Source organism: Drosophila ananassae, chromosome 3R (genome assembly GCF_017639315.1).
Source record: "Drosophila ananassae strain 14024-0371.13 chromosome 3R, ASM1763931v2, whole genome shotgun sequence".
NCBI classification, from domain to species: Eukaryota; Metazoa; Arthropoda; class Insecta; order Diptera; family Drosophilidae; genus Drosophila; species Drosophila ananassae.
This window is the reverse complement of record NC_057930.1, coordinates 12,643,905-12,667,096: the sequence shown is the minus strand read 5'-3', so window position 1 is coordinate 12,667,096 and position 23,192 is coordinate 12,643,905. Positions and strand designations below refer to the sequence as shown.

Here is a 23,192-nt window from a genome sequence, read left to right as displayed (position 1 = left end):
GCAAGTGAAAATTCAAGCTTGACCCATAAAAGGGAAAATTTACGAAAGTAAACCCAAAATATGGGTCAATATTTTTGTCATTTTTCGAATCATTTTTCAAAACTCTAATAAACCTAATAAACCCCAGCAAAGTTATAACGTTTTTGTATTGGTTCAAGTGACTTGAAGAATTTTATTATTTTTTTTTAAACTATTTTCATACTTACAATGATTTAGAAAATGATGGAATAATATTTGGGAATTTTTAATCCTCAGCTAGTTGTTTTAACGTTTTTTTTTAGCACTTTTATTCAAAAATTCATACAATTTGTTTATCAGCTATACTATATATTTTATTTTATAACAATTTATCTAATTTGAGTTTTTAGCAAAAAGTATTTGACCTTTTCAAGGCTTTCTTTATCAATGATTATATTTTAAATGTAAATTGCACAAAATTGTAAATTTATTTATTTAGTATAAGTTTTAATGTATTTATGTATATTGTTTAATTATTGTTTTGCTGGCAAAGAATTTTTGATTAATTCTTTATTATATCGTGTCGATTATATGTGTATTGCACTTTGATCAAGTATATTGTTTTATTTGGAATGTTTCAGTGTTCGATTTTGGTATTGCACTTAAGCCCCAAGACTGAAAAATATACAAATATACTATATTATAAAATGATGTATTAGGTATGAGTTTTTGCCAGATCCAAAATTGAGGTTACTGAGGGGAATACTACATTTTGTGTGTTGTTTATAATTCAATTTCTGTTCCGAGCACCAACAGAGGCAAGTAAATAATTTTTAATTGTTTATTATAGCCATTGGGGTCTGGTGTTTGTTTGTGGTTGTTTCTTTGTATCTACAAGTACTCGCGAGCAGAAATTATCTGCCTCTAGGAAGCAGCTATTTTGCTTTTTCTATAAATTCTGGAAACTTATGGGCTAGCTTTTCTCTTCCCCCAGGAAATTTTCCATCTTAATTAGCTGGCATCCCACCCAGAGACTCTATTTCCTACATAATGGCAATGTTTTATGTTTAATCAAAGTTTTGCGGTCTTTAAAACTTTTCTCAGCTTGCCAAAAGTATCTCAAAGATGGTAAAGTTAAATATGTTTTAGTTAGAGTACCAGGTCAGGGTTCAGTTTCCCCTCTAACCCACTGACTTTGATAAGCCGAATCGTTTGACTTTGATAATTGAATGCAAATTGATGAGCTCAGCGAGGGTAAAGTACAAAAAAAAGCCCTGAAATTTCTAAGAATCTGTTTACGGAAAACTATTCTAAGTAACTATTAAGTAAGGCAATATTATTTACTGCCAATCATTAGCTAATACTAGTTCTAAGTACAGGTTTTAAGTTCCAGATACATGTTAAACGTAAAGATACTTTTTTTTCCAGCTATAGTGTAAATGTTGGAAATACTTTTGGAGGATTAGTGACCTCTATTTTCGGGGGAGGATCTTTATGTAACCTCAATATGGGCCAAAAGACAAAAACTTGGCTATAAAATTTATTTTATATTATAAATTTTATTATTTTATAGTATAAATTCAATAAACCAAAGGCAATATCTGCACTTTTCTTAAGACTGTTTTTTATTTTATTTGAATTGTATTTGTATTTGGGTTCAGTTTTCTTTTCTCACAAACACACACACAGATACAAACACCCACACACATTCAAAGCACGTTGTTCTGGGCTGTTTATGTTTTTTCCAGATTTTCTTTCCATCTTGATTTTCTCTCCCACACTCATTACACACAGACACACACACACCAACACACACACAGGGAGAAAAAGAACCACAATGCACAGTGAAATTCCGCTACACCGGAAATTACAATTGAAAAAAGTGGTTGCTCTTCATTGTTGTTTATTTTTTTGTTCATTCTATCTCTTTTTTTGAGTAAAATCTCTTTTTTTTTTTTTGCATTTAAACGTCAAACGAAATTATTTTTATTATTTATGATTATGACGATTGTTATGTTTATGATTTTTTTTTGGTTTTTTTTTTTTTGCACAAAAGAACAGGATGTCAATAAAATTTTATAACCATTTTTTAGTACTTGTGTTTCTTTCGAGTATGTTTTGGAAGAAACTATTGGTTTCTTTTTTTGAGAATTCTTTTTCGAAAACACTCTTTTTTTGATTTTGAATTTGTAGATTGTGGCTGCACTTTATTCCACACTCACTTTTAATTGTTTAAAAACTTTGTAGAAACAACAATTGTTTATTACTGGGCACAGGCAGTGTGGCAGAATTTTTTTTTTTCGTAGAATTCGAAGGAAAATACACGACGCGCTGCCTTTCTACGGCTCCCGCTGTCTTCTCTCTACTCTCTTCCCCCGATTTTCTTCCCAGTGTGGGAGTTAATATCCGCGAATCCGACCGCTACGCGTATGCCGGCTGTTTTGGAGCTTCCGTGGTCTCGATGCTTCTTCTTTGAGCGCGCGTTTGAGAATAACACCAATAACAGATGAGATATTTTTCCCCCAACTGTTTCTTCCTCAAATCACTCGACTTTTTTTCCAGTGTCTCGGTTCGAACATTTCGGACTATCGAGCCAAGTTGGGTATTGTGCAGTGGCGCTTGAGCGAGAGGTAGCTATGGGACCTATTATTCCCCTCTCGCTCCACACAACATGTTGCACATCGAGAAGTTGGGCCAGAAAGAGAGGTCCCACAGTCCGACCCTCTCTTGTCATACACCCCAATACCCAACATGTTGGCTCGAATCTGAAATTCGGAGTCCAACTCTCTCGGCAAGTATCTTATATTTGTAAGATACTCTCTCGTATCTGCTCACTTCGAGTACTATGGGCAGACTATGAATTTTCAATAAATTTTTAGAAAAATATCTATTACATTAGATATATCTATTACATTTTTTATTTTTTCATAGGAAAAATATTTCATGGATTCAATATATGTATATTTTTTTTATTATTCTTAATCCAGTGATTGCCGGCTGTTCTTTCAATCCATCGGATTGTTCCCATCGCAGCAGCACCCGACACGAACAAGAATCCAAATCGGAAACTAAAACCGACTCCAAACACCCGAATGGCCCCAATATGAAATTCCGTGCACGAATCTAAACACGAAGTGCGCTCTCATTGGAACCCCCCCTCGTTTGTTGGCTGGACTCCGAAATGTATCTCTCCGAATTGGAAAGCGGTACTGGAAGATACTTTTGCTGTCGACGTCGCTGCTAAGGGGCCCCGCATATGTCAATTGTTGTTGTTCAACCCGCAGCACAGCTGAGCAGAATTTTTACTACCAGGCCGTGCCAACAACAACACCAACACTCATTTATCTGAGAGATACAAAAGCAAACGAACGACCGTCACCGCAGCGTAGTAGCACACACACTCACACACACACACACTATGTCGGCAAGAAAAACCGGCATTGCTCTTTAGATGCATTTTCTTGCGAGTGTGTGTGTGTGTGTCCGTGTGTGTGTTAGGGGGGGCTGGCAAGAGCAAACAAAGAGAGGAGCTCTCTTAGCGAATATATTGGCCCAAAAGCAATTGCGAATTTTTTGGAAATCCCCGTTTTTAAAAGCCGAAAAAAAATGATTTCATAATTTTAATTTTGCTTCTTGGGATTTAAGTTTCATAAAATTTTATCAGTAAATCTGATGATTCGTTTTTGTTTTGGGTAGCAGAATCCTAAAATTGAATTTAAAGAATTTTTCTGGTGGTTTTTCTGTGTATTAACACGATTCTTTGAAATCCACTAGATTATATTATTTCAATAAATTTATTTCTTATTATTTCAAATATTTATGATTCATAAGCTTTTTCCAAAAATTTTTATTAAAAATATTCTAAAAATTCGAATCAACCTTTGAACGGACAACGAACTCATTGTTCAAATCTTCAAATTCAAGCCGCCAAATAATTCATTTTTTTTTAGATTTTTTTTTAAGAATACATGTGTCAGTAGAAGATTCGTATTATTTTTAGACCACTGATAACCCCAAAATCTGACCCAAGAAGAACCAATAAACCAAAATTTTAAGAGATGCTTCCGTGCTTTGAAGAGTCTGGCTTTAATAAAAATAAAAATAAAAAAAATTCAATGATAACCTTTTGAACTGAGAATCCAAAAAAAAAAAGATGCTGAGTAATTGAAGAAGGGAAGGGGGAGTGGTAATACTAGCATTTATGTTAAGGCAATAACTCAAACGTCAAGCCAAAGACATATCAGTTTTCCACGACAAAAAAATAAATTGAAAACTTTTGAAAAATACCCCCAAAGTAATAGCCTGAAAATAATAATAATGTGTGGCCTTTGAAATGTGAAGCGTTTTACGAGTGTGTATTTTTTTTGCTTCTTGTATTTTTTTGTGGATTTTTTGGAGCGAGTAAAACACAAAAGCCATAAGCTAAAATGCAAACTAAGTAAAATTGTGTTAGGTCGCAAGATGATGATGATGTTGCTGGTTGATGGGGCTAGAGGGTCTAGAGCCGGGAGTGTGGGGTGGCAACACTCTAATAAAATTTACGACAATGCGAATGACTACGGCGACGACTCAGTCTGAGAATGAGATGGAGGGCAGAGAGAGGCCAGGCTGGAAGGGAGTTAGTGTAGTATCTGTATCTGTAGCTTTAGCTGTAAGCCCTGCAGTCAACTAACCAAAACTAGCAAAAGACCAAAGGCCCAAAAAGTATCTATGTATCTCGGGCCCAGTCTTGCCACCCCCATCCCCCATCCTCACCATCACCATCACCATCAACCATCGGCTGGGGCTCTTTTGTCTGGCTTATGGTGTGGGAAAGAATGCAGTGAAGGGAATTTCCAAGTCAAGACTTGGCAAGCCATGGCCGTAATGTGTAATGTATCTCTTGGATACATTTTTAAATTGTATGCCATACGCTGCTGGGTCTGTTTTGGAACGTTGACAATGCAACTGTATACGGTATCTGTATCTGTATGCCGCCTGCATCTGTATCTGTGTGCCCCAGCCAAAAGGCCAACAACATTTGCATTGGCCATTGCCAATTAATCAACCCAAAAAAAAAAATAATACAAAAAAAACCAACCAAAGAAACTGTTTAAAAAAAAAATGGAAACAGAAACCTGCAATTGATTTCAATATTTCAGCAGCATTGTAACTTTCACACACAACAAAAAATCAAAAATAAAACAGTTTAAGCGATTTTTTTTCAGTTGCGTAAATCAATATATATATGGAGATATATATCGTTTTTTATTATTACGATCTGTTGTGTTTTTTTGTTGTTTACTCCGCCCTCTTGCAATTGCATTTCGAGTGCCAGACCAAAAAATTGCCCAAAATGTATCTGAGCAGTGCCACGGAGATGTATCTTTGTATCTTGGTCTCACCGTGTTTACCTTTCCCTTGTTGCATGCCTCTTGTTGCACTTTTCGTGCACCGTTTTCAATTCCATTCAATTCGATTCGTTTCGTTTCGTTTCCCTTTTTTTTTTTCTTGGTTTTTCTTTCTCGATTTCTCTCCGTGGTTCTCTCCTCACATCGGTTTCTCTTGCCGCATTTTTTTGTGGGCTAGGTCAGTTCAAAGTTCACGTGTTTTGGCTCTACTATTGATTGAATCGCCATCGGTATTTGGGCATTTTTGGTTCAACGCCAAAGCAACCTGTTTTCTAATGCCAACTAATGGAGATTTCGGTGCGGGGGTGTCCTTCCTAGTCTTTGAAAGTTTATTTCTCTAGAGTTAAGTGCTTGGGTAGCTCATTAATTTTTGATTTGCATGAGATTTGGTGACTAGGATACTTGAAATTGATTGCAATTGGTTTAAATAAATAGAAAATAAAGCGGTTTAGGAGCGATTGGATGAAACCTTGCCAATGCAATTAAACTCCAAAAGCCGTACATTGTATAGCAGCACCCTAACATTTTACATTTAAATACATAAATAAATATTTTTAAAATATTAAATGCTTGTGGCAATATTTTTCATTACATCCTTTATAAAATATTTAAAAAACTTTTTATGAAATATCTCCCTATTTTTTTTTTTTTTAGATTTTTTTGAATCGAAAACCCCCATTATTAGCCATCTCATGCATAGACAAGCAGAACACTCCATAAAAATATTTTGTAAATGGCAAATGAAACTAAAGAACTCTTCTAGCCCCAGCCGCAGCCCCCAAAAACCGACATAGAACCCATCGACATCCAAAAATTCAGGTCAGTCCGACAACAGATGGCGCTCCATGCGAAATATTTTTGCAATAGCCTGGATGGGAGGAGGCTAGTAGGCAGGCAGGCAGGCAGACAGGCATACGCATAATTTCAATTGCTTGCATCAAATGTTATTTTTAACCAAAACAATTTTGCTCCAGGGCAGCGTGGATTTTGTTTTATTGCGGGGGCAGTCAGACAGCCTGGGTGGGTGGGCAAGGCAATGCCTAGCATGAAGCTCTTGAATTGTTGTTCCGGGGCACTAAATTGAAATGCAAAAAAAAAATAAAAAAAAACTAAAAAATAAAAAAGATTCGAGAACAGGAAAAAAAGGAGGGCTATGAGAAGCCGGGTCTTGGCCTGCGTTCCTTTTAGAAACGTGCCACAGATAGTCTTACAGCTGCTAAGCACTGAGAGAAATTAGGAGAATAAATAAGGGTATTATTTCCATTTTATTTTATAGATATTTCCAGAAGAGGAGGATTTTTTTTAACATTTTCTTCTAATTTTCTTTCAGTGCAATTGTTGCTGTTACAACGATTTAGTTGCAGGCCACTTGTCATGCGAGAAGGCAGCCTCAGCATTCTGAATCCAGTCCAGTATCCAAGTATCCAGCATCCCAGCTTCGACATCGGAATCAGAAGCAGTTCTCCAGTTCTCTCCAACTGGTCGTCTTGCCCGCCCGACTCTTCAAATTGCCAGTTAGCCAATCTGCTCCCCATCCCCCCAGCTGCAATCCCACTACTATTCCTCTTGAGTAGCATCAGAACCATAACCCCCCTGGCAGCGATAACAACAACAACTGAAGAAAAAAAAAATAAAACAGAGTGAGAGACCCCTTCGCCGCTCCTGCCTCATCAACACTTGGCCGGCTGGCCACATTTTTGCAGTTGTCGAGTGGCTTTGTTAGCGATGCGGCGACTTGCAACTTGTTCTGAATTCCAGGAGCGAAGACAGGGGCGGCTGGGGGCATGGTGATTTAAAAGGGGGCGGCTGTGGGCTGAATTCGAAACTGGCCACTTTACAGAATCGGTTGAAGCTGCGTGTGACCAGGGTTACAAAAAAAAACACAAAAGGGGGAGTTGCAATTTGAGGCGCAGCATCTGTGTGTGCGGGATTTCCAGTTTGTGTTTTTTTTTCCCTGGCTCTAGCTGTGTGGCATTTGAAACAATTTGAGCTAATTTCTGTAGATGTAGATCTTATCAAAAGGATTGGCTAGACAGGGATCAGCTCGGGGTTCAAGTAAAAGGAATAAGATACTTAGATACTTAGATACTAGAGAAGTTTGTGGATTTCAAGTTTGTTAAATTTTGCATTTAAGCTTACAGTTTTTATTTAACAATCTTATAAAATATAACATTGTATAACCTTTAAATAGTTGTCTTATGAATACTAAACAACCATAAAATAAATCACTTTCAGTAAATATTTTTAAAATAACAACCCGAATTACCATATAACTTTGTCAAAGGCCAAACATCAGTTGGATCATTATATGTCTGATAAATGTAAATGATCCGATGGTAAAGAATCCCCCAGTCTGATTGCACTCACCTGAAAAGATATGCAAGATGGAATGGCATTAGTACAACTGAATAAATTTCACAAAGATCAAGGTCAGAATAAAAGCGATATCTCCATCGCCATCCTTAACCAATACAATACAAAAAGGAGAAATACTTCTGCTCCATTGGGGGGAAAGAAAAAAAAAGTAGAAACTTAACCCAATTGAATGAACATTTCTAAATCAACACCAAGTATTTGTTGTTTAAACGTTATCGGGCCATAAATGTTTTGAGCGAAAAAATAATGGAGGGAGGAGGTTCGAATCTTTAAAAATGCAATGCAGACAATCTATATTTGAAACAGTAATAGCAAGAAAGAAAAATAAGAAAAGAGGGCATCTTAAACTAGTCGGACTAGATATTAAAGTATCTGTGTAGCCAAGCGGGTGGCTCTGTCTGTCATAGTATCTGTATCTGTGAGTTCCATTTCGAGTTCAAGATTCTTTTGTAGCTGCTACTACTTCTTCTTCAGATTGGGTGCCTTTTTCTACTTGTTTTATCTGCCACTGCCACATTTTCGACGGCTTTTTTTTCGAATGCACAACAACCAACCAAAAAAAAAAAGCAGAAACGATGCAGAGTGCGCCGAGAAAACCCCGAAAATGCAACTACTGTATGCATTGTAAAGATTTCAATTTGAATTGCATTTGATGTTTGCAGCTTAGTTGGATTTCTGAGAGGCTAAGGGGGCCTCTAGGGAGTGTGTGTGTGTGTGTGTGTGTGGGTGGCATACTACCACACTACCATCCAGGCAAATACTGCAACTCCCTCCCCCCCTTAACTAGTTCTAGTTGAAGAAAATCCAAAGCAAATGCTGGCATTCATGTCGACGGCTGTCCTCGTTCGTCGTTTGATATATTGCAATGAAAACTACATACAAAGATTCACCAACACATAGAGAGTTACAGATACAGGCATACACTGTAAAAAAATATTTCAAGTATTACTTAATTTAATTTAAATAGCCTTTAAAGTGTAGACTCCCAAAGGATCAGTAGGGAAGGAGTACCAGGTATCATACTGGCAAGAAACCTTACACTTATTCTCTTAATATTATTTTTAAAAATTCCCTATTTTTTTCCAGTGCATTGTCCCGCATATAACCAAACTAAACCGAACCAAACTGAACCATCCATCTATCGCTGCCTTGAAGTTGGAGATGGTTCGTTGAATCAGCTTGTGCCACATATTTTGATGGAATGTGTTGGTGGTCTCTCCACTTCCAACAGCTCCTCACCATTAATTTTGACTGCAATTTCAAGTGTTTTTAAGTTTTAGCACACATACTTGTTGTTATTCTAATTTTTCGAGTATTTCGAGTCTGTCTGATGTTTGGTAGTAAGCTGCAAAGTGGTTTTCTAATACCCGGATTCATATCAATTATTGGTTTTATTTGAAGATGAAATGAAAGTTCAAATTCTATAAGCTTAATCATTTGGAAAAAAATGAGAAAAGTATCCTGAATTTGTACATTTTTAATTAAATCTGTATCTTGGGTTCATCCCCAAGTAGTTTAACTCGTTTTTTATTGCCAGTACATATGTATATTTATTTGCCCCAAGTTTTCAAGGTCTGAGTGGCTGGGCAGCCCCGGCAAAAAGTGGGACAATTAAAACGTGGCAGAAGTAATCATAAAACGAACATCAGGTTTTCTGCCACAGCCCTTGGGATATCAGTTACATCCTGATCTTGGTTAAATACTTTATGGGGTCCCCCCCTTCACATGGCTTTAATTAAAAGCGAGATGAGAAGTCCTGGCCGAGTGTCAATTGGTTATCACTCATAATAAGCGATCGCCAGCACTTGACAGGCAATCTCATAGTATGAGTATCTCTCAGAAAATGTATCTGCATCTGCACTTGTATCAGTGGCAGGGTCACTACGGTTATTAGTTGGTCATTGAACTCCCTTTTTCTCTGAGCTCTGTTCCAGCTCAGTGTCACTCCAATTGGCAGAATTCGCGGAATTCCTGCCTTTGATTCGGTTAGGTGTACTCGCTTTTTGTATCTGCCAGATGCATCGGCCACTGGGATATTTTTAGCTGACCAGCTTGGCTGCTGCTGCTGCGTCTCCACTCTCTTTTATTTATTTATTTTTTTTTTTTTTATTTTATAGGCCCAAGGCGGACTTTACCTCATTTAAACCCGTTCCTCCACCTCCTTCTCCTTTTTTTTTCCAGCCACCCGGCTACTTCTTTTGCTGCAACAGCTTCATCTTGCCCCTCCGGTGGCCCCTTTTTTTACCCCAACTTGCTTCTACGTCTACTGCCTTCATTCGTAATGATAGGTGGCTCTGAATGGGGGATTTCAAAACTCTCGGGGAATACCCTAGCTGGCTGGGGATTTATAATTATTTTTTTGAGGCAGAAATTGCAAGTAAAATAGGAAGATAAATCTTTTTATATTTTATTTATTTTCTTAAAACTTTTATGGTAAGATATCTTCTATCTTTCATTTTCAAGAACTTATATGTTCAATAAAATTCTTAAAATAATTTCAGGTTAGTAAGCTCATTTCCTTTTCCTTATTCTTCGACTTCCCCTTTTAAAACAAAGTGTATCTTTGTATCATTGAGGAGGCCTTTCTTTCTGGTTTTTCCAGCACAATCTTCATCATCATGGTAATCGTAATCGTCATCGTGATCGTCATCGTCATCGGCATCATCGGCCTCATCATGTTGTAATTGTTAGACTGTAAAACTTTGGCTTTTGGAATGCGCACTTTCTCCTTAAATGCTATTTTTCGTTAACATTGTTTTCGCCGTCAGCCGCAAAGTCGACGAGCCGACAAGTTTTCCAGTGTCTTCTTACCCCCAACTTGATTTTATTTCCATTTTTTTTTGTGTTTTTTTTTTGTAGTTTTTGTAGTTGTGCCCCCTTTTTCTTTCCACAGATTAGCTGCAATTGTTGCAGATTGAGAAGAGGGGGTATCTCTCAACATCTAATTTGTGGCTTTCCGCAATGGGGTTCCGTCTTCGACTGACTCCCTCACATTTTTCTCCTCGGCTTGTTGATTTTTTGACATTTTTCGCGTAATCTGTAATTTTTAGTTATTTCCCATTGGTGTTTAATTGGCATTTTTTAAGTGTCGCAATTTTAATGATTTAATTTGCTCAGTATTGTGCAAATTGTTGGCTGCAGCTATTGCAAGATGTCTGGTCTGCGTCAAGTTGCAGGTTGCAGGTTGCAAGTTGCAAGTTGCAGATTGCAGTTGCACTTTTGACTGGGTGTGTGTTGACATGCATCAGCCACTGAAAAATCGGACAATGGAAATGGGTCCTAGTTGTTGGGGGAAATGGCATAGCCAGGCATGGCATGGCATGGCATGGTGGAAAATGCTAATGGTAATGGAAATCGAAATGAAAATCGGTGATTGGGGGGTTTCCCTCCATGCCCCCTGGATTCTTCGGATTGTGCCAAGTGTCTGGGAGAGGCAATTGGCATAGCTAACGACTTAGATTTTGGCCGTGTGGCTTTCTGTGCGAGTATGTGATTAGCAATTGGACCAATTTGGCCAGCAAAGAAACAGAAAGAAACCGATCCATGGGGCGGGAACCACCACTCCACTTGATTTGGCTTTGAACTGACTTGATCTGGTTTCATTTTTGCCGATTTCGGTTTTGACTTTGCACTAGTACGATAATAATATGGAAATGCCAGGCTCAGAGGCCATTACTAGAAAGGTGAAATGGGAAATCTGAGATGAGAGAGGTTTTGTGGGCTTGAGATTTGCATATCAAATGACTCCGGGAAACGGTGACACGCTCATTCGGGCCATAAAAGGATATGGCATTCGAATGAAAAGTTTAATTTCGAATGCAGAGAAAGTACTCTTGGGAGAGTTTATAGAAGGATATAGTGGATAGAAAGCTTAATAAAGGTAATAAAATCTTCGAAGGTTTCTTTATATTTCATTTTTAATAATTTTGACACTATCTTGAGTCTATCTACTGATGGGCAGCACTTTTCTTTAGAAATAGTGTAATCTTATCGATAATAAGTAATCGAAAGCAACGCTCTTATAGAAGAGAGATCTTATAGAATGATATAGAAAGGTTAAAAAAAGGTTATTGAATCTTTAAAGGTTTCTTTTTATTCTATTTTTTATAATTTATGTGGAATTTTAGTGTATCTACTGATGGTAAGAACTTTTCAGTACCGAAAGTATACATAATTATATCTATAATTAGTAATCGAAATCAATGCTGTTATAGAAAATATAGTTTGTAGAAACTAATAGAAGGATATAGAAGGATTTAAAGGATAGAAAGTTTTATAAAGGTAATAAAATCTTAAAAGGCTTCTTTTTATTCCATTTTTTAAATTTTTTTAGGCTATCTTGAGTCTATCTACTGATGGGCAGCACTTTTCACAACAGATAGTGTAATCTTATCGATAAGGAGTAATCGAAAGCAACGCTGTTAGTTGAACAGAAGGCTTATTAGTTTTAGTTTAATTAGCTTGCATTCCGAACCACCATTTTAATTGATCAATAGAAGCTCAATTTAAAATATATATCCAAAATATGAACAACCAATTTGGCAGAGAGGGAGGGAGTAAAAGTTTCAACTCCCTCGAGGACTGGCCAACATACAAATCGGATATCAGTAACCCAATTTGGCCCTTTTGGCAACAAACTGACTTCCATCAAAGTGGAGCGTGCCCCAATTTGTAATCAATTCTAGCACCCACCCAAATCCGCCCCACAGCCCCATCCCTCGAGGTTCATTCATTCGATACAACAAGTCAATCCATGGCATCCGTGTATCTGACTACAAAATTTCAATCAAAATATTGCTTGCTCCCGACACACTGCTTGCCACAAGTTGCAGCACCAATCGTAAATCGCTGGAGGAAGTGAATGGGGCGAGCGAATGGGGAGGCACCACCACCACCACCACCATGCCACCATTCGAAAGACCTTGAAAAGCATGCTCACAACTTTCACCATTGTCGCTGTCGACATGTTGCGTTAATTTTTCATGTCACACTCAGACAAACGAAACGAAATGAAGCCAACTTGCCCCAATCTGTGGTACAGAGGTAGAGAGGTGAGTGGCAAAGGAGGCAGCAGGTTCGGAGTCCCAGCCACAAGTCGGCAACATCATTTAGTGTCTTATCATCAACGTCACGAAATGCAACCGCAAGGCCTATCCGCCCTGCCACCTGCCACGCCCCTGGTGCCACCGATACCGCCTCTGCCCACAGCATCTACTCCTCAGCCAACTGAGATTGTCTTGCCACATGCAATTAATGTTTTGTTTTGTCTTTCACCTCAAGAAGCACTGAAAGAAAAATTTTAGTTTTAAGTCTATTATCCCATGGTAGTTCTATGGTAGATATGGTATAGTATTACTTATATTTTTAGAAATTTCTCTCAGTGCCCCAAGCGAAACGATCTCTGAAAGGGAAGAGGCTTACAAAGGGGGTCGCACTTTAGCAGCATCTTCTTCAGACCAACTCTACAATATGGCCAACCATAATCCGTCCGTCCGTCCGATTCTGTTGCATCTTCCACTTTATAGGTGCAATATGGTGACCCACACATACACAGATTTCCACACACAGATACACACAGGCTGGAGTGTGGTGTTATGGTGTGGGTAATTCTGCTTATGTTGTACTCGGTCCCCCCCTTTTTTTTGCAAATTGCAAATTTTTCCTCGGCTTAGCTCACGTTCCTCGCTTATTTCGCAAGCTTTTTTAAAAAGTTTCCTTTGTCTCGCCCTGTCTCGCTTGCACTCTATCTACCCATCTCTTTCTAGTCCGACCAGTCAATCTTTATGTATATAAGCGATATATATATTTCCTCCAGCCAGCTTGCGGCCTTTGTAGTTTCGTTTATTTTATTGCCACCGCGGTGCATCTTTTTTTATTTTTTTTTTCTGCAGCTAATTTTTCTAGACTTGGAGGGTATATCCACTAAGGCATATTGAGCTATCTTTATTATTCAATATCTTGAAACGATGATTTTTTTCAATCTTTTACAGTATTTTCTTCATAAAAAAATTCGTCACCTGCCTGAATGGTGAAAATATTCTGATAAGTTTCGTCACCAACTTCTGTTTTAGTTTGTAGCCTTCTCTGTACTTTTCTTTTACTCTATTTTTGAACCCTTATTTTAAAAGATTTTCAAGAAATTCCTTTGTAATATTTGTTTTTATTTTATTTATTTAAAAAAGAGCACCTAGAATTCGTCATCAATACTATTAGTTTCCTTCTTGTTTTCAATAAAAGTTGTATCTGTTGGGGCTATTCCAGCTGTTTGCGTGTGAAACCCTCTTCACTTAACCCTCCGGGTTTTTATAAAGTTGTGATTACAGCGAATTCGTACTTGGGGGACTATCGTAGGACCTTGGGCGTTAAAATTCTACTTTTGAAGTCCCAATAGTTGCAGAAGAATTTTTTTTTTTTAATTTTTTTTTCTTATTTTTCTAGTTGTCTTGCAGTTTTATTTGGGATTTCCCTGTTGTCTATCGTAAGCGATTTATTTTTATTGTTATGGCACATGAACCGGAGAGGGATACTGGGATATCCGAGATTTATGAGCTTACGAATTTATATGTGAGAAGACAGACTGGGCTGGTGAGGATAGGTAAGGGAAAATGCGATTTTTATGACAAAATTTATTAAAAGTGATTTTTTATGGATTTTGATTTTAAATATACGAGAGCAGAGTGGGACCAAGCTGAGTAAATCTTTCTCAACTTAATGGCGATCAAGTTGTGGCTTATTTCTTTGCAAAAATAAAACCCGTTGGATACAGGATGCACTCGAATATTGCGCAAAAACTTCATACATACGGACACATATGAATGTATCTATGGTTATACGTTTTATCTTTGGGGGAAGCCTGTTTTCCATCTTCGCCTCTTGAAGTTTGTTTGATGTTTGCTGTTCGATTGGATCGCCAGCAATTCGAAGTTCGGGCATTAAAATTTATTACCACAAACGGCGAAACATCAGATTGGCAGAGAAGGAAGCCAAGGCAATGTATGACAAGGCAGCAGTCTCAGCCACTTACCCAGTCAAGCACTTCAAACATCATAAAAAGTTTTTAAAAAAATATTAAAAACCAACCAAACAGCAAACAACATTTTGTGGAAAAAACAAAGGTACAAAAAATAACAAGTTTGGTTAAAAATAATTTATATATTATGGGAGAAACTGATAAAAATTAAATATTATACAAAAATTTGATTATCTTGTTCTAAAAAAATAAAGAATATCTTGAAATATACATTATACATCCTGAAATCATCTTGAATCTATCAATTTTTTCTTTAAAAGATACAAATTTTAATTATTTTTGTATGCCATTGTATCTCCGATGACTTGAAGACTCTCATATATGAGAGTGAGCAGGCAAGCGGGAAAAGGAAACTGCATTGAAACTCATAAATCGAGTTTTTCCAATTTTTTTTCTTCCACCAACCCACCACCTCCCCCTTTTCTGCTTCTTCTTTTCCTTACACGACAAGACGAAGTGTAATTTTTATACCCTTGCAGAGGGTATTATAATTTTAGTCAAAAGTGTGCAACGCAGTGAAGGAGACATCTCCGACCCTATAAAGTATATATATTCTTGATCAGGATCACCTCCTGAGTCGATATGAGCATGTCCGTCTGTCCGTCTGTCCGTCTGTCTGTTTCTACGCAAACTAGTCTCTCAGTTTTAGAGCTATCGAGTTGAAACTTTGCACACATCCTTCTTTTCTTTGCAGGCAGTATATAAGTCGGAACGGCCGGGATCGGTCGACTATATCCTATAGCTGCCATATAACTGATTGATCGGAAATGCCATAACTTTGGTGTTTTTTAAGTTAGAGGGTTGGGACTTTCCACACATGTTATGTTTGACCAAAATATCTTATGTACAAAATTTCATAAGGATCGGCCGACTATATCCTATAGCTGTCATAGAACGATCGAAATTGGCATAACTTTGGTGTTTTTTAAGTTAGAAAGATGGGATTTGGTACAGATTCTATTTTGGGGAAAACAATCTGATCTGCCAATTTTCATAAGGATCGGCCGACTATAAACGATCCGCTATATATCTAATAAAATAAGATGGGTGGCGCCACCTAGCGGACTGCGACTGAACTGCAAGGGTATATCAACTTCGGCTCCGCCCGAAGTTAGCTTTCCTTTCTTGTTTTTTCTTCAAGCTGATTTTTCCTCATCGACTAATTTTTCTTTTTTTTTTTCAATATAACACACAGACTTGAATTTTTCAGAGACTTAATCATTATTTTTCCAGTGCTTTGCTTTCATTACTTGATTATATACAGACACACACTATAGTATATATTTTTTTTTGTTGGTTTGTTTTTTTTTTTCGTGAGGTTGGGGGGGTGGGTGGAAAAGTTGCATCGATGGGTCGGTCTGACTTGGGAGTTTTTCTCGGAGCTTCAAGTTTCGTGTTGTGCTTGTCTTTTAGCACTCTTCTGTGTGCATTGATTTCTTTGTTTGCCAACAACTACAGCAAAAAAAAAAAAATAACAAAAACATGAGAAACAACAATAACAAAAATGCATCTAAGTAAGAAGTCAATGTATCTGTATCCGAGTGTGAAATGTATCTGTATCTGTAAGTTGACTTGTTGACTGCTCAGTTTGCTGTTGAATCTAAAGTGGAATTACATACCTTAGCTGCTGGTCACCCATACCTCTCCTGTCTTTCTCTCACACTCTCTCCATCTGCCAGTCTTCTTCTAGTTTATTCTCTTTCTTCTCCAACTAACTCTCTTCTTCAGCATTCTTTCTTTTATTTAATTTTTTTAGAGTGGTTTTATTATTTAGTTTTTATATTATGCCTTCCTGTCTCATTACTTTTCCCACCATCTCTCTCTCCCTTTTGCCCCTTTCTTCGCCCTGCCACCCTCCTTTCTCTCTCTCATGCACTCTCTCTCTCTCTCTGCCTGCTGATCAAGTGCTCAATTATTATGACTTGTTGTACTTCTTGGCTTCCATTGACCATTCCGTGATTCCGAATATCGCATACCAATGCTTCCAGTGAAACCAATTCCAGTTTTCAATTGGAACAAAAAAAAAAACCATCGAAGATCCCAAGTCTCTCTTTCCCCATTCCCCAATCGCTCCCTCTCTGTTTGGAGTTCAGGCACCCGTAAAGCAGCGCTGCCAACATCGCTGCCAACGTCATCACCCTTGCCATGCATTTGTATCTGAAGCCCGTGTTTCTGTGTATCTGTGAGATCTTAGATTCGAGGAATTTCCAGTTAGAAACTGGGGACCTGTAGCAAACCCCCCTATATAAGAGCCAGGGAGTATTAGAGAATCTACTTACAAGAGAACTACTACGTGATCACAGGTTGTGGGTGGGTTACAAGTTCTATTAGTCGGCTAGGGAGATCTTTTAAGCACCCTTCACCTTTTTTTTTAATTTATGAAAAATTTGAAAAATGAGATAGCAAGATAGATTATAAGTTTTTTTTTTTGTGTATTATTTTTAATTCCCTAACAAATCTTATTGGTAAAGTCTTAAATAATTATTTAGCACTTTAATCCCGCTACTTATTCCAATTCCCCTTCTTAATCCTTAAAAAATATTTAATTTAAAGAATAAACATTTTATAACTTCAACTCGCAAAGTTGACCTTCAAAAAATAATTACACTTGTATTACTTTCTTGGTAATAAAACCAGAATAACCCAGAACCCAGGCGGAACCTTCTCAAAATGTCATAACAGTAAATCGAAAGTAAATTTTAATTTCTCTCCTTGTCTACGCTAATGAATTACTAAAAATTTCATTGCTCCTTAAAGTCCGAGGTGTCGTAAAAAGTTGAAAAATCGTCCGCCATTAAGCCAAAACCCTTCCCTTTTTTATTTATTTATCAATTTTTTTTTTGTACCAAACTGACGTTAAAAATTAAAGAGGTTTTAAAGGTTGGTTAATGAGAGATGTACGGGTATTTTAATTGTGAATAAATTATTCAAGCTACCGCAATCAATTTTCGTGCTAATGAAAACTCATTAAATGAAGTGCCAAAGCTGGCGGCAATCAGCAAGCTCAACCTCAAAAGTGCTCCGGTACCTTTTTGTCATAAATAAACAGCCAACAAACAAAACTGAAAATCTGCAAAGAAAATGTACGGAATTAAAACCAGAAAACCAGAAAAAAAATATCGTAAAACCTGAATGCGAAAACAAAAACAATATGATAACCAAAGGCGTGGGCGGACTTCAGACCATTGCATTGGAGCCAAAAAGGTCAAGACCTTTGACTTTGCCTCTGATTGTGGCCAGAATAATTCTTTAGACGGTCGCTTGTCTGATTTCTGCCTTGACACATTTTCAAAATAAAGTAAATAAATAAAAGACTAGAAAAAAAGACAGAAATCACATAAACCGCAATTGAAGAAACTGCACAAAAGGCTTAAAGTTTGTCAGCAGATTGACATGTTAATTACATTTACGTTTCATGATCATAATCAACCGCCACATGATGATGATGAGGTGACAACCCGCATCGGAGTGCCACAGGCAACCCACAATCTTGGCAACCTGACTAACTGACTGACTGACTGACTGGCAATCAATTTTTCTGCGCACCCATGGATCGAGGCGCCTGGCGAATAATGCAGCTTCTTCCACTGATACCTCTTCATTTTTAATAGTTTTTAGAGATGAGGTCGTTACTCAGTAAAAAAAAAACATATAATCTTAAAATTAAAATTATATACTTTAAAAAATTTCTATAACAATAGAATCTGAACAATTTTTTTCGCTTTATGCGATAGTAGATTCAAAAATTTAAATTACTACAGTGTGACCATGTGTGTGTTTGAAAATTTAGTGTGGCAATCTATCTATTTCAGAGCGTCCATTTTGCAAAAACTTTTCAGTAATTTTTAGGACATAATTCACAAAAATTGACCCCCTTGCTGAACACAAAATATTACTTCAGTCAAAGACGTGCTGGTCAACTAAGCACTTCTTGGCTCTTCTACAATTTTCATTTAATTTTTTTTAAACAGTTTATTTTTATTATTGAAAATTTGTATTCAATTGGAATCGTAGTCAGTTTTTTCCTATTCTTATTTTCTTATTTATTTTTACATTTTTATTGTCTCTCAATTTTTTTTATTTATCATCTCATTTAATTATTTATTCATTATTTTTTTGGGCTTTTTTTGGTTGGCCAAATATATTTTTTGCTCATGGATAATTTTTTAATATTATCCTTATTATTTATTTTTATTTTAATATTTCGATTTTTTTCTTGTTTTTTGGTTATCATTGCCATATGAACTCTTCCGTTCATTTGTTTTATCCTGATTTTTTTATATTTTATATTATGTGGTCTCTCGTTTTCTTCTTTGGAGCCATCGGTAGTCTTTATTTTTATTCGTAAGGTCAGCCGTGAAAATTTATTTTTATTTTGGGTTCTTTTTTATATTTAATTTTATGTTTTGAATATTTCACCTCGTCTTAGGTATCGCTTATGCGGTCCTTTCTAGCTTTCGGAATATAGTTACGTTGCCCTGGGTCTTCTTCTTATTTTTTATTTTAATTTTATTTTTTTTTATATTTAATGCTTGGTCGCTTATGCGGTTCTTTTAAACTATCGGAATATAGTTACGTTGCTCTGGGTCTTCTTCTTCTTATTTTTTATTTTAATTTTTTTTAAATACTTAATGCTCCATGTGCTCTTGTTTTCTTCTCTTCCTTCGTTTAATCTCTCCATATGAGGTTCTCATTTAAATTTTAATGATTAAAATTTATTTTTCTTTTATTTTAATATAATTTTTTTATTTTATTTTTATTAACAATGGCCCTTTGCAGCACAGAGCGCAGGTTCTCCTGATGGCTTTCTGGGGTCTTGTTTTAAATTCTTTTTAAACTTTAATGGTTTGGTGCGATACCCCCAAAAATGTATCTAATGGCCATGGTTCCATCTCCAGAAGGCGCCACCTGTGCCACGACTGGCCAAATCGCCCAACAACAATGGGGAGTGACTGGCGGCATCACCTGGGTTGGCCAAATAAAAAATGGTTTTAAAAAAAAAAGACCGAATCTTGATGGATGTGTTCTGCCGGTGGATGATGCGTCGGAGACTGGCAGCCCAGCGTTGTCATTTGATGTCATCGTATGATATGCAATTTAAGCAACAATTTATGATAGCTGCCTAGGCACGACAACGACGACGACGACAACAGCGATGACAGGGCCAAAACGTTGTCGGGACAGCGGTAACACCATGAATCTGAATCCGAGTCTGAATCGGAATATGAATCTGAATATGAGTATGAATCTCCACACCAATGTGCATACTGGTTGCCACATGAGAAGGCGGCAGATTGAAAGAGATTGCCCCCGAGATGCAAATCTCTGGCGTTTTCTCTCCCCTTTTTTTTTTTGCATTTTGATGCACTCCGGGATGTGGGCCGGGACTGTTGACAAGTTTAGTGGCATTAAACGGATCTCAAGCTGGCCAAGACTACAAAAAATTATACAAATAATGGAACAAGTTTTATTAAAAATAAAATAATAAAATCAATCTATCAAATACATCATAAATAATGTATAAAATCCCATCTGTCTGTTAATAAATATTTGATATTTGATACCTCAATTATAATGTTTTCTGATTTTGACAAGACTTGTTAATTTTCAGAATATTCTACTATTTCAACCATAACTGTGAGTTCACAGAAATATATCTAATATATATATTTTTGCAGCACTAGACATGTGAATGAGGATATATTAAACTAAATAAGTGTGCAGAATGTGCGTCACGTACAGGACACGTCTTCGTCTTCGGATGCGCTCGAAAAAGACTCCTTTTCCTCGGAAGAGCAGTCCTTGTAAGCTCGTTAACATTCTCGAGGGAGGGGCAAGGCAACGGGAGCTGTAGCAGGAAACTGAAGGCACTGGTGGCATCCATACATGTCAATGCCAGATGCCATTTTGTGCCACTTATCAGCTTACTGACAGTTTCCAAGGATACTCTTTCCGGCGCCCAACAGTCAAATTATAAAATAAGCAATCAAGAAGGAGGATATTGTTTAATTGATAATATATTTTTAAATTAATATAATAGTAAATAACATTAGTTTTGCATGGAAAATAAACACATAAGAGACTAAATATTAAAGTGAAAAATATTTATTTATGATTATACAGATAATTATTTTCTATATTCATTCCTCCACAAATTTTCTGTTTTAATGAACATTGCCTCACATTTAGAGTATCTTAAATATTGTTATATCCTTTAGCATCTTATTCCCCAATATTTTCAATAATGTCAACTGCAGCATCTGTTTCCCCCGAAAGCTGATGATGTATTGCTCTCGAGGAAATGTCAAAGGTTGTGTCGTCTTCTCTCAATTAGTTGCATTTTAGTGACCTGCTTTATCCACTTTTCACACTTTAATGTTCTGCTGTAGATTAACTTAAGGCTGACAAGGCCAAACTTTATTTTATCCCGAAAATACCTGAGTTTGCATCCTCTACTTTTTTTATTTTCTAGGGAACTCTAGGCTGGTGGCAAGAAAAGTTTATAATGGGCAGTGGGAATTTTTTTGCCACTCCAGAGGCTTGACTTCTTCGTTTTATTCTTTTTATTTTTGTTTTTTTTTTTGCCTCCTACCGGTGGTGACCTGACCAAAAGCCTCGGGGAGGTAGAGGAGCAGTGACAAGAGATTTAGTTGACTTTTGTTTTGCTACGGAAATGGCAAAATAGCATGACAAAAACGAGGAATGCACAAAAGGCATGAGTGGGTGGTGTAGGTGGATTCACAGAAAAAAAATTAAAGTCCAATAAATATCCTAGAAATAGTTTCAACTTGGATTTCTTACAATTCTTAGCAAAAAAGTCTTAGAATACTTAAAAACCCCTCAGGTATTGACTAAATTATCATTTTTTAAACCCGAATTTTTTGTCACAGTGCCTTTGGTGTGATGTGAAACGGACGTGCAGCTCTTTTCCTTTTGTCTAGTGCATTTCTCTGTAGCCTGTCCCCTGCAAATTGCATGCAGGCACGCCACGCCACCAGGATGACGACGACAAGGAATCTGCTGCTCAGTCATCTGAGCCACCAACTCTGGCCAAAAGCCACCACCCATCCACTGCCACCTGACAAGCAAGGACTTTAGTCGAGGGACTCTGGCATTTCAGTCTACGAGGTGTCTTTGTGGCGTTGACTTAACAATTTTTTTAGCAAACATTAAGCATATGCCAGAGGTGAACGAAAAAGGGAAATGCTCTTGAAATACTGTCTGACAAAAATTTCCAATCAAATGAGGAATAAGAAGATTTCTCAAAAAAAAAGACAAGTCTTCCTTAAGGTTTCTCAATTTTATTCAATCAAATAGCTTCATCTGGAGAATAAAAAAGACTCAACTGAACTGTTTTCTTCAGTTTTCATAGATGAAAGTGTGTCAAGGTGTTTCCAGGAAAAATGAAAATTAGATTTCCACCACTCTTCTTTACTTCTGAGCTCCTTTTTCCTTGGCACTTTCCTTGACAGCTTCCAGGGAAAATAAAGTAATTAAAATTAATTATACATCAAAATGAAGTTATTCAAAGTTTTCTTTTTATACATTTTTTTTTTAAATAAATTTAATGCGCAATAATTGGTCGACGCTTAAAGACCGCTTCTCGCAACAAAGTTGGTCAAACAACAAAAATATTTAATTGCATTAATAACGACATTTTTACGTGTTTGCGTCTCAATTAGACGCTTTAATTAAAATTATGATTGCCGCTGGGAGAGCCGCTAGGAATGCTGGAAGTAATTTCAGCCATAAAGACATTTCTTTAATTTTTTTTCCACAAATTCTGGCAATAAACCAATGGCTAGCTAGTGGGTCTTAACTTTGTAATTATTAAGGACTTATTATTGTTTACACACCTTTGTTTAAATTTACAATACTCGACTGTTCATTTGTCCTTCGTTCTTTTATTTGTCAAATCGGCTTACCAAGTTCTGATTTATTCACAGGATTATCCTTGTTGACCAACAAAATGTTTGCAAACAAAGAAAATTCTAAGAAGCTTTTCGGTTTTCTTGAGGAATTTACAACCTTTGGACAAAATGCATTGTAATGGGCTCAGAATTTGTTTTAAATCTTTTATTAACAGGATGTATGATTATGATTTAAAATATTAATTGGCAAAAGTGCAATAATTGGCCTGCCAAGAATGAGTCCTTCAAGCCCATAGAAACTAGAAGCAGTGATAACAAAACTGTAATTAGGGAAACCCAAGACCAAAGGCTCTCAAACTGTATTCAACCCAGAATTGAAGAAAATCCGTAAATTCTGCATTTTAAACAGCTCCTAGCTGTTTTGGGCATAAACTAACTTAGTATAAGACTAAGTAAAACAAACAAACAAAATTAAAGTCAATTAGAGAAGGGTAGGGTATAATTAAAACAAGAAAACAATGAACTGGTTAACAAAATGCAATAAATTTAATATATATTTTATATAAA

General features: G+C 36.7%; 1 protein-coding gene across 3 annotated transcripts in view; it reads right to left on the bottom strand.

The window, feature by feature from the left end:
• Positions 1-23,192, bottom strand: part of LOC6496830 (fibronectin type-III domain-containing protein 3A) — a 109,852-nt gene that overhangs the window by 57,942 nt on the left and 28,718 nt on the right. The window contains exons 1-2 of one of the 3 annotated variants that reach the window (XM_001963281.4): positions 2,181-2,549; positions 207-633 (exon numbers count right to left, since the gene is read on the bottom strand). The exons of 1 other annotated variant lie outside the window; for it this stretch is intronic. The gene's annotated coding sequence lies outside the window, so the exon portion shown is untranslated. Of the gene's footprint in view, positions 1-206; positions 2,550-23,192 lie in introns of those variants that run through there. One more of the 3 variants, XM_044716364.1, reaches the window with a different exon arrangement.